The 13,505-nt window shown below is 33.0% G+C and overlaps 1 protein-coding gene across 9 annotated transcripts in view; it reads left to right on the top strand.

The window, feature by feature from the left end:
- Positions 1–13,505, top strand: part of Mmd (mind-meld) — a 497,564-nt gene that overhangs the window by 110,879 nt on the left and 373,180 nt on the right. The window lies entirely within an intron of this gene.

Here is a 13,505-nt window from a genome sequence, read left to right as displayed (position 1 = left end):
ATTTTTATACCTTATTTCGTTGTATTCTTGGCGGGTTATATTGCACACAAGCTGTACCCGCGACTTCGTGCGCGTTTGAATTTAACAAAAAGTTATTGTTGTAGTCTAAGTTACACATTACTACATTAGCTATCTGCCAGTGAAAGTCCCGTCAATATCGGTCCAGCGGTTCCAATGGTTAGCCGGAACAAACAGACAGACAGACAAAAATTGAAAAAAATGTTATTTTGGTATATGTACCGTGTATACATACATATTATGCATTTAGTAAAAAGCGATTATTTTAATATTACAAACAGACACTCCAATTTTATTATATGTATAGATGATGTATTTTTATAAATAAATAATAAACGCGATTGTAGCGCCACTTACCTGGATTATGACATACACATACATTGGGAACATATATTTTTTAATCCTATAATAGTAATAATAAATAAATATTGGACAACATCACATACATTACTCTGAACCCAATGTAAGCAGCTAAAGCACTCGTGTTATGGAAAATCAGAAGTAACGACGGTACTACATACACTCAGAGCCAAGACAACATAGAAAACTAATGAACTTTTTCTACATCGACTCGGCCGGGAATCGAACCCGGGACCTCGGAGTGGCGTACCCATGAAAACCGGTGTACACCCTACTCGACCACGGAGGTTGTCATATTTTATTTATTTATTTTTATGTATTAGTCACGTGGACCGGCAAATGGGCCACCTGATGTTACGTGACCACGACCGCCCATAGACATTGGCGCTGTAAGAAATATTAACCATCCCTTACTTCACCAATGCGCCACCAAACTTGGGAACTAAGATGTTATGTTCTTTGTGCCTGTAGTTTCACTAGTTCACATACTCTTCAAACTGGAACACAACAATACCAAGGATTGTTACTTGGTGGCAGAATATCTGATGAGTGGGTGGTACCCACCCAGACGACCATTGCACAAAGCCCTACCAATAATCTTAAGCGATAATTGCGGGTTGTAATCAAGTGCAACTAAATTTTCGTGTACTTAATTTTAATTTGTGTTTATAACTAATCATAAGCTCAACGGTAAAGGAAATATCATGCGTGCATTGGAATAACTTCGAAATCTTTTCCACAAAAAGAGAAGTGTTCTTAAGAGAAGTGTCCTTATTTTACAGCATAAGAGGCAAGCGTCACGCGGCTGATTAATTACGTATAATTAAAAATATTCAACTATAGTAAACAATACTTAAGTAATAACAAGGATTGTATTACTTAAGATTGTTCGCGTCTTGTAACTGTAGCGATAATCGTACCCTCCTATTCCTCGTAACATCATAAACTATTTATTCGACCAGCTATGATCTTTCCGAAACTATAAACTAAACTAAAAGGAAAGTTTCATATCAATCAGCTTAGTCGTTTGGATGAATTAATAAAAATAAACAATCAAAACTAATTCCTTCAAAGTTTATAATTTATAATTAAATATTAAAAGCTTGTTCCCGGAGAAATAGTTTCTTTAAAAAAATAACTCAAAGGAAATTAAGTGGAAAATTTTAAATTAAATATTTATTATTTCTTAGGATCACCGTCCTTTATGAAGTTAATTATCATTATTTGAAAATATACTCTATTGTATAACGTATAGAGTTTATATTAAAATGAAGTGTTTATAATGGGGTGCAAAGGCAGTGATGCCTGTATTGTCACCGGACATTGATTAAGTGATCTATCGAACCATCAGGTGGAAACACTGGTCGTCACAAAGGGCCCGGATGGTAATATCGTCGATAGATTGCACGCAGCGTATTGGATTTGGTGGTGCGATAATAAAATACATTTTGTGATCAAGGCCGAGATGCCCCAGTGGTTAGAACGCGTGCATCTTAACCGATGTTTTCGGGTTCAAACCAAGGCAGGCACCACTGAATTTTCATGTGCTTAATTTGTGTTTAAAATTCATCTCGTGCTCGGCGGTGAAGGAAAACATCGTGAGGAAACCTGTCTAATTTCAACGAAATTCTGCCACATGTATATTCCACCAACCCGCATTGGAATAGCGTGGTGGAATTCAAAGGGAGAGGAGGCCTTAGCCCTGCAGTGGGAAGTTTACAGGCTGCTAATGTCAAAATTTAATGTTGTGATCTTTTTAACTATACACTTTACATAGATGATTTCGAATCAAAATATATTTTATCCAAATTCCAAATTCGAAACCATTTCTTTTAAATGAATCGTCTAATACACATCTATCTAGTCTATCGAACGCAATACGAACTTGTATTAGACAATCTATACTTCTACACTAATATTATAAATTTTAATGTAACTCTGTCTGTCTGTCTGTCTGTCTGTCTGTCTGTCGCTCTTTCACTGCCAAACCAATGAACCGAATTACATGAAATTTGGTATGAAGCAAACTTGAACACCAACGAAGGACATAGGCTACTTTTTTGCCCTAACACATGACAATCAACCCCTAAAATGCGAGCGAAGCCGCGGGCAACAACTAGTGTAATGATAAAACCTTTGCCTCATGGTCATATAGAGTATCATTGTAGCGTTTTTAATTTCTCACACGAAAATGATTACAATCACTTAAAATATTCACCTTTACTAAAATGTGTACCGAATTAAAATAGGAGAAGCAGCCAGTCTCACTGATTAACGTATAAACGATCGTTCAAGCATCCGTCCAAGGCAGTTACAATACGAGTACAATGCAACTGGGAACGTTACAATATGAATCTTCCGCTTCGATAAGTCTCCACAAGCCTATGGAAACCAAATTCTTAACCCTCAGGACGTACTTGGATGTGTGAAACTGTTATGTATTATGTATGTGTGTATCTATGTATTTTCATATGTATGGCCGTGGACGTTTATGTCATTGCTGTTGTGATATTGTCTTCAAATTAAATTTATTGGGTATATCTCATTGTGTAATGATTATATGTTGAAGTATTTATTAAATTCTGTTCAGCAATTATATTATTATAAATACTTGTATAATTTTTAATTAAAAGATACGAATGAAAGTTAACTTTTAGGCAAATATAATGTAGAATTATTTACGAATTGAGATACTCGTTACAGTTTCTACCGCCGATTAAAAATATTTAGAATTGTTGTGTTTCGGTTTAAAGAATGAGTGAATCAATGTAACTAGCAAGCTAAGGGACATTACGTCTTAGTTCCTCAGGTCGATGGCGCACTGGCGATGTAATATCTATTGGCTTTATTAATCAAGAATTTATTTTTTACTTTTACCAGTTGAACAACTTGATTATTATGAAAGACAATATCTTATATGTTTTACATCGTGTTTATGAAGGAAAAATCTCAGTAATTTCGGACTATTACGACGGGGTCGAAACGGAAATGGAAGTCAGTGCGGACACCTGGCGTCGGGGCGAAATCACATTCCCATCTTTGTATGTATTCGTGTATTGCAATTTCTGCTCACGTGAGCCGCATGAGTTATAGCGGGAATATATAAATGTGGCCAGGTTCGGCGGTGTTACATCAACGGCACTTTTATTTTAGAGTTTTTATTTAAAAATTAATTTAATCGTCATTAAATTTTTATTAATTTTAAATAAGTTTTAATAATTTTTTTTTACGTACGTAAACAAAATTGATGTTGTCTGTTCTCCATAAAAATACTGACTACTAACAGAGTATTCAATAATAAAACATAAAACATTGTTTTTTGTTGTATAAAGTTTTTGATGTATCAATGTAAAGTTACAAACAGCTTTAAGATCACGATTTAACTATGTATAATACGAAATAGACACAGGTATTTTTTTTTAATTTATATTATTTAAAATCAAAATCAAATTATTCTTTATTTAAGGAGGCTCATATGAGCACTTTTGAAAGGTCATGTCCCATTAATGTCAATTGAATTCAATGTAAAGCTCCTCCCATATAATATGTTTAGAGTTGTTACATAGCGAGCTGTAACACACACTTTATAGAAATAAGAGCTAAATATTTTCTGTAAGAAAATAATTATATTATTGATGATAAATTACTTACGGTTGGAACTAAAGTAATACACATAATATTTTTAAATAAGACAATTACAATTCAGTTAACGTTTTTGAACTTGTTTTAAAAACAAAATAATATTAATACAACGTTTAGGTTCATAGAAATAATGAGATGAAAATATATTTTTTTATAATAAGTACACCTGACCAACACTACACCAACACTACACCTGACATTATAAGGTCTAGGAGCGCTACATAAAGCTGATATGAAAATCAGTACTAGAATTGTCACATTGAGTGTAACGGAGTGGCAATCCGTTACAAACATCGCGCCACTGTACAGATATAAAAATAATGTTATGTTTATTGTTCGATAATTTATCTGAGAAATATATTTTTATGTTTTAATACGTTCGGTTTATTCTCAAGTCTGACACAGTTTATTTTTCCAAATCTAATAGACATTGAAATGATACGGTATGGTATTGATGTTTCGTATAAATTTTGTTTGACAGCTATACATAGTATTTTTTTTATGGCATTGGTTGGCGGACGAGCAAATGGGCCATCTGATGGTGAGTGGTCACCACCGCCCATAGACAAAGGCGCTGTAAGAAATATTAAACATTCCTTACATCACCTATGCGCCACCAACCTTGGGAACTAAGATGTTATGTCCCTTGTGCCTGTGATTACACTGGCTCACTCACCCTTCTAACCGAAACACAACAAAATAAAGTACTGTTATTTGGCGGGCTTGCACGAAGCTCTACCACTTAACGTTAATTAAAAAAATATACATATTTATTTTTTAAGAACAACATACGGCTCATTAAATCAGAGGACGAGTTTTTAAAATCTTACACATAGTTTGAAAGATATTAAAGGTAAAAATATTAAATTTTAAAATATACGTTTAAAATTGGCCTACATACTTTGAACTTGCATCCCTCGATTACTGCGCTGAGCCAATTAAACTATTTGTGTAATTACCTACGGTCTTGAAAGTTTTAATGCTTTTATGATCTTAAGCAGTTACATAATGAGGTTAGAGTATTAATTAATATGGAATCTGAGAGAATTATTTAATATGACAAAAGTATATTTTATCTTTGAAAGTTTTTTAGACACGTGTATGTGGAATTCGTTGTATTTTTAAATGTTGAAAAAGACTAGTTCCTGAGTTTCTTGCCGGTTCTTCTCGGTAGAATCTGCATTCCAAATCGGTGGTAGCTTCATTTAATATAGTTTGTTAAATAATTCAAAAGTGCTTGTAAAGGCTTGAATAAAGTATATTTTCATTTTGATTTCGGAGTTTTAGTCGAATATGTTATTGTCAAATAACGTGGTGAACGTTATATTTCAAGCAAATATTACGAATCAATAATTTCCTTCAAATCAGACTCTTTGATGTTCGCAAGTTGATTTTATTTCCCTTATAAATATTTAATCGTTTTAAATGAAACATGATTCAATAACGTCATAATAAATTTCTAGTTTAATATATTAAAAATCAAAACGTATTTGTAATGAGATTTGAGATCAAAGAGTTTGTGAACGAAATATTAACGATATTTATAATTGGGGCTGAGTTAGATAGTCGAGTACATATTTTGATGGTATATATATATATTTTATTTATAATATGTAGGCAATTTGGCTAGGCCATTGCCGTACATACACATTGGCGCTATGAGAACAACTAACCATTCCTTGCTTACCCAATTCGTTACACTAAGAAGTTTCTTGTGCCTGTAGTTACACTGGCTTACTTAACATTTAAACCATAATACAACAATACCAAGTAATATTCCTTAGCGGTGGAATGAGTGTGTCGTTTAAAAGAAGGAAGGATATATTTTCTTATTGAAAATATATTCAGTAGGGCTTTATATAGGTGTTACCAATTATCGTCACGTGACATAGTTGCTCATTTTCCATTGCAATTTGCAAGTAAGATTTTATACGAAATAATCGTCGCCCGTTGGTCGAAATTCGACCTTAATTTATTTCTACTAAAATATTAGATGCTTTGATTCGAAAAATACGTTGGAAAAATAAGGCTCAACTGGTCGATGCCTTGTCACTACGATAAAAAAAAATTACAAAGATTTTCATCTTTGATGACGTGTTTGTCATTGGCAGTATGCGTTCATTATCTATGAATGTTTCATATTAAATATTATTTAGATAAACCTGTATGTGTTAAACGTATCGTAGTGTCTGTAAAGTTTATTATTATTTTAATGTGTTTCTAAAGCACATTTTACAAAATATTAGCTTACTACACTCCTTCTCCACTTAAAATTAAATAGTGCCAAATTTCATACATCTCCGTCTGCGTTTTTTTTAATAAAAACGGTGTACAAATTTATTGCTTCGCCTATTAATATACAGATTTCGGGTTAAGCTGTGGCTATCATATATTCTGTAGGCCAAAAGCTTAAGACCAACATAATGAAAGTATGAAAAAAAAGTGAAACTCTAATAAAATATTAAATGTTTAATTATCTAATAAATCACTAATATACAAACAATATACTTTAAAATAATAAATTAATATTACCAGTCCATGCTAGAAAAGGCTACAGTTAGCTAAATCGACTTTTCAACAAAAATCCTCCTTTACATTGTATGATTTTTTTCACATGTCTCGGCATACGAACAATCAATTTGTTGATGGTGTCTTGTGATATATTGCTCCAACTTTCGCATAAGACATTCCACATTTATTCTTGCGAGGATAGACCATGATTACGGACGTTTATGTAAAGCTCTTCCCACAAACGTTCTATGGGTTTGAGATCCGAGCTCTGAGGAGGTCAAACCATGTTTTTTAACACCCCCCATGCTCTTTATCTTCTAAATTTAATTTAACATAGCCCTTAGGTCATAAAAATGTATGACAAAGAATATTTCATTGTTTTATATCGTGGAATTGATATATTGCACTTTTCCTCCGTTCAATATGGCACTCGTGGGTAGAGTGGCTTTGTAACTCACTTTATTAATTTGATACGGTTCCGCCTTATCATTTTGTGAAGTGATGTATTTATGTACGGTTTTAATGGTAATTTTTATTTATTTATTTTATTATGATGTAAGTAGGCCGCCTGATGGTAAGGTTAGGTTAGGTTACCCCCGTAGACATAGGAACTGTAAGAAATATTAATTATTCTGCATATAGTCAATGCTACACCAAACTAGTGAACTTAGTTGTTGTGTTTTGTTTGTTTGTCAAATTATTGCTGTTTTTGTTGTTAATTTTATAATTAAAATTTAATTTATTAGAAAACTGAAAGATTCAATATAAGCATCAGGGTAGTATGCTGGTTTTGAAAAATTGTGTAGCATATAAAACAGACTTAAAGGTAATTAATGGTAAAGGTAATTTAGGCATTCTCTGAGAACCTTTATACGAAACAGATAATAACGATAGCGATTTATACCCAAAACACATGAATAAAATTGTAGAAGTAATATTATCATCACAAATATATGTTAAAAAAAACTTTTCATTAAAACGTTAAAATATACACAAAGACACAACTACACGTATAATACTTTCAATATTTATATGTTTTAATGATCTTTTTTTATGATAAATAAAATAATAAAATACAAACGAAATAGTGTTTTGATAACGATAAAACATTAAGTTACATTTCAAAATTTAAACTGAAACACGAAACCTACATAATATTATTTACAACTTGGCGGTTAGCTTATCTGGGTTGTGTCGTTAGTGTAACGCGAAAACAAATCCCCTCCCGCCCTTCCAGATTTAGTGAACACCATAGAGATACAATTGAAATAAATAAAAATATACGATTCTTTAATTTTTCGACTTAACAATAACTATTTTTTACTTAAACGTTATTTAAGACAAAATATCGTTTGTTTAATGGACAACAGCCTCTTTTGTTAAGAAACATAAACGAAAATACATTCAACAATTTAGTTACGATGTTTACCGTCGCCCTCGTTCATGAAATGTTGTTTACAGCTGTTGTTTCCAGTGAGACTTGTCTTAAGTTATCCATTGATTCGTTTACAAATAACACCAAAATGTGTATAAACGACATAAATACTCGTGTCTGGATGACACCTGACAAAATATAAACGAAAGACAGACGGTGGAAATTGCTTCGATTTGTATCGAATGTCAAATCGAATCACACGTTGAATGCATTTGTCTAAGATATCCCGGAACGTTATCTAAAATATTATACGAAATTGGACACCTTTTTAATCTATTTTTTTTTTATAAAATTGGAAGGCAGACCTGCTATTAGACCACCTGATGGTATGTGGTCACTACCGCCATAGGCATTGGCACTGCAAGAAATATTAACTATTCCTTACAACGCCAATGCGACACCAAACATGGGAACTAAGGTTTTATGTCCCGTGTGCCTGTAGTTATTCTTATAGTCGTTATAACCGAAATAAAATAATACTAAGTATTGGTGTTTTGTCGTAGAATATATTATGTGTGGGTGATACCCACTCAGGTGGAGTTGCACAAAACCTACCACCAAGTAAAGTTCAGGTTTAGATTTAAGGATGATGTTATTATATCGAATATTTGTTATCTGTTTATGCTGTTATATATTGGGAGCAATCTGTGTATTCTTGCTTTGCTAAAAACATCCCGAGGCTGTCTCGAGCTCTGAGATTATAAACAGCCAGGAGAGCTCTTTTCCAAGACTTAATACCTTTATCGATAACTCAAAGTAAAATGCAATAATACATTTTCAATACTTTTAAAAGTATCAAAATATACTATTCTAGCAGTGTCTATAACGGCAGTTTATTTTATAACTGTTGCGTGAGTGTTGTTTGAGATTACACAGAGTAAATACATAGTTTAGGTTTTTTGGAAATATGAACTTAAATAGAGATAGGTAATAAAAACAAACTAAGCACATGAAAATCAGTGTATCCGGGTTTGAACCCGCACTCATCAGCACTGGTTCTAACAACTGGCCCATCTGGACTAGCTCATAATATCCTATTAAAAATAAAATGTGAAATGAAAAAGAGTTCAAATAATAGCGTCAATGAAAAATGCATTATTGTTTATAGAATATTTTTAGAGGGAAAACTCTATTGTTTTCGATGTATTGTCTCAGGATAAGTTAGGATCTGTGGTCCCGTTATTGGCACGCTTTTGTTTTACATAAAATATTAATCTCTATTTAAAATTAGATTTTTAAGCAACGATAGAGAATGGAACACGTTGAGTTTTTAATGGATAATGGTTAATTTGAATTCTGGTTAATTTGAATTCTGGTTAATTTGAATTCTGGTTTTTTAAATATATATATATTTTTTTTATGTTAGAGGTGGCAAACGAGCAGGAGGCTCACCTGATGGAAAGTGACTACCACCGCCCATGGACATCTGCAACACCGGGGGGCTATAATATAATATTGAACTCATCTCGTGGATTGTTGCAAAAATCAAAAACTCTAAATTACTTTACATCGGTAAGATGTCTGAGGCAAATCTAAAATGTTAAGGTTAACAACTAGAAGGTTTCGGATACATTCACATTTTTTTAACCAATCAGGAGTTTTTTTCCTTTATATTATGTTCTAAAACAAAATAGCTATAATTGTTAAATATTCAAGTGTCTTAAGGCTTTTTCCACGCCTGTCTGAATATATGTAGGATGAGTGAACCAGTGCATTGCAGGCACAAGGGATGTGAGTGGTTCGTACTTTTTATAGTGATAGTATCTATGAGCGAAGGTGACGTGATCAAATACAATAAATTAAATAAAAAAAGTTAATTATATTTTTGAATTAGACGGGAAGCCTTACAAATTATTATTTTTTTTTTAGCATTAGCAGCCTGTAAATTTCCCACTGCTGGGCTAAAGGCCACCTCTCCCTTTGAGGAGAAGGTTTTTGGAGCATCCACCACGCTGCTCCAATGCGGGTTGGCGGAATACACATGTGGCAGAATTTCGTTGAAATTAGACACATGCAGGTTTCCTCACGATGTTTTCCTTCACCGCCGAGCACTAGATGAATTATAAACACAAATTAAGCACATGAAAGTTCAGTGGTGTCTGCCTGGGTGAAGATGCACGCGTTCTAACCACTGGGCCATCTCGGCTCATACTAAATGCAGGGATTTAATTATAACAACATTCAATAGCTCTGTCGTTACACGTAAAGAATCTAATAAATTACTTCTCTCTGAGACTTGTTTAATAAAATGTTCACCTATTTAAATTCGTTAGCACTCTCGTAATAACAGACTGGAGTCTGTTGTTAAGAGCTGCAGCTATAAGAAGCTTATATATGTAATACGATTTTTTGTACTGTAACTTAAATACGAAAAAAAACATTATAATATTTTATTGAAAAAAAAATCTTCAAAGCGTTATGCATTAGTTTCAGTATTCAGCCGTTTGCAATATTAATACGTTATATTTTATTCTATTTTAAATCACACAGGGCGGCCCCAATGACAGATGCGGAGCGGTGGCTTGTCAATCCATTATGCTGTCAGATATCGCGAACTGAACGGATTGTTGGGGTAGGAAAATATTTGTATAGATAGAATATTCAATTTCTACCATCAGTTGTGGTGTTTTTTTATTTCAGTTCGCCTGCGTGTCTGGATAGGCAGGTGTTTGGTGTAAAATAACCCATGTATTAAATCAGGGTAGCCCAGCCGTTTACGCATAATTAAGTAAAAAATATCCAAAAATACACATTTTTAGAAAACTTTTTAATATTAGTAGTGAAGTAAATTTTAGCTTGTGTCCCGCTGTTGAGAAAATGCCTCCTTTCCAGTTAAAGATAAGGTTTAGAGTTCACTCCACTATGCTCCTTCAATGTGGGTTGGTGGGCACACATGTGACAAAAATTTATTAAAAATTAGACAATTACGAGAATAACATAAATATAAATTAACAACGAGAAAATTCAATAATGATAGACTGGGCTTGAACCCGCAATCATTGATAAGAAGCACGCGTTCTAACTACCTGTCCATCGCGACTTTGTAGAATAATAGATTTATAGTAAATATGTGCGCACATTCGCTACGTTTTGCTCTAGTAACACGTTAATAAGGCTCTCCAAGCCCTCAAATCTCGGCTCGAACAAATAAAAATGTTATTGTATTTTTCAGTTAAAAAATTCTCAGCAGTAGTCCGAATTTGGTCGTTGTCAGTGTTTACACTCCCGTGCCTTGAAAAGCCGTTGCTCATGCGTCTGAACTCTTTCCGGTCGTGTCGGATTACTCTCCTATCGGATTTGTAGAGTTGGACAATAGTGCACAGTCCACGTGTTTGGGAACACTTGCACTATACAATCTTTTGCCAGGTGGCAAGTTTCCATTGAGAATGACTATCGTTTCTAGAATTAATCAGGCCATCGTCATCATTATGTTTTATAACACTGGCTTACCTTGTCTGTAAGTGGATTGTAGAGAACAAGTGTCTCTACATATTTTTTTTTTGATGAATGAAAATGATAAAACAGTTTTCTTAACCAATTTATAATATTTATGCTCAAATAATGATTGAAAGAAATCTACAATTGCATCAAACATGCTATGGTGTTTTAAAACAAGGTGTTATTTAACTAACAATGTCTTTTTGTTGCTGATCTTGCAAATGGTCTGGTTTAAATTGTACGTGTTGGTTCAAATCCAGTTCACCCAGCGTTGGTTCCAATGGACCTCCTCAACGATCAACATAAAATAATTGTATATTATTTAAGAGTGTTTTTAAATAAAATTATCTATACTAATATTATAAAGAGGAAAACTTGTTTGTTTGGTTGTAATGAATAGGCTTAAAAACTACTGGACCGATTAAAAAAAATCTTTAAGCATTCGAAAGCTACATTATCCACGAGTAAGATAGGCTAAATTTTATTTTGAAAAAATAGGGTTCCGTAAGATATTTGGGTTTTTCGGATTCAAGGTGTAAAAAACCAACCAAAAAAAGTTGCTTATTTTGCGTACGCTGCCTAAATTATAAAAGATAGAACCATAAAATATTCAAATTAATTGTAGATCTTATAAATATCTACAAAAAAGTCCGCGACACACTATACCTATCTATGTCGAGTGAGGCACAACAACCATTTTTTTATTTAAAAATATTGAATTTTTTTTGGACTACATTTAAATGCATTTATTTTACTAATGCTATTAATCCTTATCAAAATAATTTCTCCCAAGAATGAAACAATCAACGAAATAAACAATTTAATTAACGTGTTCTAACCACTGGGCCATCTCGGCTCCGCAGGCTCCGCATGGCATCCGCATCTGCAGCCTGCGGATAATGACTGCGTCGTCGATGTTAGTGTCGGTGTCTGTGAATTGACCTGGGAATCATTTTGCTGACCGTGTCTTTCCTGGGTAGGCTTTTTGCAGCGATAACCGATATCCACGCGGGCGGAGCCGCGGGCGACCGTTATTAAACATACAAAAATATAATAAGCTTTGAATTTTCAAAAAATATTCAATGTACACCTACAGATTCGGTCGATTTACTCCTTAATTATATGTATAGAAAAAAAATGTCGGTAAATAAGTTTACAAAATCAAAAATCAAGTCATAATATAACTATTTACATCACGCACACATCCATGATCCGTATAGTATTATAATGTTTTCATAATTTTCGCAAAGTTTAAAAAATTCATCTTCTTACTTCTATTTATTTAAAAAATATATATTTTGTATCTTTATGGGTTATTTTGTTTTCCGTTTGAGATACGCAATCCTGTCACAATTCCGAAATCTACGCGGACGAAGTCGCGGGCAGAAGCTAGTTATATAATATATAGTATTTTTACCTGTCAATGTTGTTAAGAGGATGATTGCGTCAAAAATTGTGTTTTGTTAAATTAAAGATGATATAAGAGTATCAGGGGCCTAAGTAACGTTTACAAGCAAGACCGATAGTATATTATAACTTAAATGTAAACGTAGCTGGATGTTCTTAATAGTATTTTTTATTTATTATCTAGTCACGGTAACTGATTTTATAACTTATTCATAAGTAATTAAATCAGTACTAAAAGTTTTTGTGAACGAAGTTCAATTACAAAATTTACAATTTAATTTATATTTATTTTATGACCTAAAATTATAAAATGATCTAGCACTGAATCAGTTCATAACGGTCTGCAAATTCAAAAAATAGATTGTCAAGGTCATTTATTGAATCCTCTTAATCTCGTATTTTTATAAAGGAACTCATGGTTAAATCCATGCTCATATTTTGTAAATATTAAAAACAGTAATCACAGATTTATCGCTTGAGAAACTTATACTTCCTTGAAATACTCAATATTAATTAAAATATAATTAACAAGCTGATTACAGAGTTCACAGCGATCGCTTATTATGACGATTCTCAGATAATATTTTTTCCAACGACGATCGTAGTCATCGATGCGTGTGAAGCAATTATCGTACTTACCGTCTCGACTTGTGTGAAGTTTAAGATATCAAGTGGAGCTCGCCCCGGGAAGGGC

The sequence above is a fragment of the Vanessa tameamea genome, chromosome 8 (assembly GCF_037043105.1).
Source record: "Vanessa tameamea isolate UH-Manoa-2023 chromosome 8, ilVanTame1 primary haplotype, whole genome shotgun sequence".
Classification (NCBI taxonomy): Eukaryota; Metazoa; Arthropoda; class Insecta; order Lepidoptera; family Nymphalidae; genus Vanessa; species Vanessa tameamea.
This window is presented reverse-complemented; position numbering and strand designations above follow the sequence as displayed.